The sequence below is a fragment of the Rosa rugosa genome, chromosome 2, assembly GCF_958449725.1.
Source record: "Rosa rugosa chromosome 2, drRosRugo1.1, whole genome shotgun sequence".
NCBI classification, from domain to species: Eukaryota; Viridiplantae; Streptophyta; class Magnoliopsida; order Rosales; family Rosaceae; genus Rosa; species Rosa rugosa.
In genome coordinates this window covers 38,392,197-38,395,162 of record NC_084821.1, presented here as the reverse complement: position 1 = coordinate 38,395,162, position 2,966 = coordinate 38,392,197, and the positions used below count along the sequence as shown (strand labels likewise).

At 40.5% G+C, this 2,966-nt stretch overlaps 1 long non-coding RNA gene across 1 annotated transcript; it reads right to left on the bottom strand.

The window, feature by feature from the left end:
- Positions 1-968: 968 nt before the first annotated feature.
- On the bottom strand, positions 969-2,742 carry LOC133729548 (uncharacterized). Its single transcript, XR_009856420.1, has 3 exons — positions 2,374-2,742; positions 1,967-2,290; positions 969-1,263 (listed from the first exon to the last, which is right to left on the bottom strand). It is a non-coding gene; the product is annotated as an uncharacterized LOC133729548 (long non-coding RNA).
- Positions 2,743-2,966: the final 224 nt, after the last annotated feature.

Below are 2,966 nucleotides of genomic sequence, written 5' to 3'. Positions count from 1 at the left end.
CCACTTAAAGGAGCTTACTATACCGTAACAAAATTTTAACCTTTATATTCATAGTTTGCCCATTCTACTCGGTCTATAGCTACATTCTATTGTAGTTTCTGTTTTTCTTTACAGAGAGACAGCGGAAAGGATGAATGATCAAAGGTTGGCACCAATTGAATTGTCTTCTCCCCCAAAGTCAAAACTTTTGTTTCTGGAATTTCCATCACATAGGCTTCTTCCCTAATAATGTTCGTTTAATCCTGTCACGCCCCGAATTTTGAATAATAAATTCAAATCCGAAACATGAATAATTACAATTACAAAATCCAAATCTCGAAACTTCGAGTTCATTATTACAATTCACTCTCACAAGCAATATTGTAAAGCTCAAATGAGCATAACACACCTCACAACGTACAATTGCTGTAAAACTCTAACAATTGCTCTATCCGCACGATCACCGTCCTGGTTCTCCTGTCCTGTAGGATTACCCGCTACACAATTTGAATAGTGTACCGGGAGTTGCAACAACACAAAACCCGGTAAGCTTTTTACAGCCAGTATGAGTAAACAAGAAGAACTGTTGATTTAATAAAATACATTTCCTTTAACTCAAGTATAGAAATGTAGAAACATCACAATTACAATGATCACCACAAAACCACTTCACTTTCTCACTCTCATATATATATAAATATATATATATATAAATATTATACACTTATGAGTCACTCCCCGTTACCCTCATAAGGTCACTCAACATTTGGCAGACAGACTAGAGCTCTAACTGATCGTTTCCACCTACCCGGCGCGAGGGCGTGGTTCACGATTTAATGCTATTAGTTTCCACCTACCCGGTACAAGGGCGTGGTTCACTAATAGATGCCATGGTCACCCCCGTGACCTATTGATCTCCACAGATCAATATATCTCAACAAATCAACAATTTATTGTTTCTCAACAATAAATTTAATACCTCTCACAATATTGTTGCTTTTCAACAATAAACTCAACACAACCATAACAGTACATAATATCTCACAATTTCAACAATACATATTATTTCACATAAATAATATATATATAGATAGACATTCACACAGGAATGCCCATTAATACCAACTATAGTTCACACAATGACGACAAAAAATAAATTAATTAAAAGTACTCGGTTCGTAATATGAACCACGTGAGGTTTACTCACCTCGATAATCCCGCTGCGTCTTCAATTCCGCTCAAAATACGATCCACAATCGTCCACTAACTCAAACCGTCAATCACCTAGTCAGATACGATCTTAACTTAGCAATCATTCATAAACCACACATATACGGAAATTCAACGGTCGGATTCTAATTTAATGATGATCCAACGGCCAGATCGAATTTATATGATGATCCAACGGTCGGATCCTCACGGATCGCCCTTAGGATCATCCTCCAAAATTATCACGAAGATCCAACGGTCAGATCTTCTTGAATCACTCTAACAAACATCTCCTCAAAATTATACGAAAATCCGACGGTTAGATTCTGACGAATCGCCTTCCGAATCACTATTTCACAATTATACGAAGATCCAACGGTCGGATCTTCGCCCATGACCACACAAAGCCACTGGGACAGTCATAAGATCAACATAACAAAACTACAAGTCCATCGGACGGTCCGATCTTCACAGATCACAAATCGAACGATCGAAATCGATCGAAATCGTAAAATTCATAACTTAATCATACGATATCCACAAATTGCGTATAATATATCGAAATGATCGTATTGAAATATAGAATCTGAAAATGTACAGAAACCATATTTTTGATCCCCGGAGGTGGCCGGAAAGGGCCGCCGGAGTTAGTGGCAGAGCCGCCGCCAACCACCACCAATGGTGTCGGGGCCGGGCTGCTCTTCTTCCTCTCATCATGCTTAACAACTTTCATAACTAGCACGAAGTCTGAAAATGACCGGAAGGGGTCGAAAATTACCTTGAACAGTATGAAGGTGGCCGGAAATTTCCAGAAACCGGCGAGAAACTGCAGAAAACGGCGAGCTCCAATTCGACGTAAAAACGTCAATTTAAGGCTTCGATTCCTTCTGAAGAGTTGTTAAGAAACTCAAGAAGAACTCACTGGTTCAAGAATCACAAAAAAATATGGTCTGTAGCTCGAGATATACCGATCGAAAGCTTCTGTGGTCGGAAAAATTCCAAAATTTTGCAGAATCCGGCAATGCTCGATTTCGACGTCAAATCTTCAATTTCAGGCCTCGATGCCTTCTAAAGAGTTGTTAATAACATCAAGGGGAACCCACTGGAAAAAGAATCAATCAAAACGATGCACTACAGCTCGAGATATACCGATCGAAAGATTTTCGTTTCGGATTGAAAACTTACCGAGCTCCGACGAACGTGAAACCGGTCACTCTAGGTGCAATCCTCCTAGTATGATGATCAGCAGGTTGAGGGGAGTTCATGGAGCCAAGGATCGGAAGTTTTGGTGGCCGGAGCTAGGAGAAAACCGGCGTTGACCAAAATCGAGCTTAAATCGGACCGGGCTTGCCGCCGCCGCTACAGGCCGCGCCGCTGTGAAAGGCTGCCACAGACAGGTGCGCAAGGACCATACGAAGCCAATGGAAGAAGTTTGGTGAGGATCGGTGGCCGGAGGAGGAAGAAATCGTCGATCGAAGTTTTGGAGGCGATTTCCGGCGGGGAACTAAAATCGCAGCCGATTTTCCAATTTTGGAAAAATCTGTTTTTATTTTTGGAAATTTCCAAAATGGAAGCTTTATACTAAATTGGAAACTTTTTCAAAACATCATAACTAATTCATACGAACTCCGATTTTTGCGTTCCATATATGCACGCGATCGTGTCGACGAGCTCTACAACTTTCATGAAGAAAGTTTTCCCAAATTCCATACGTATAAAAAGTCGATTTTCGCGTGCCCCTAAATAACGTACGTTTTCGAAAATTAATCGTTCGAACT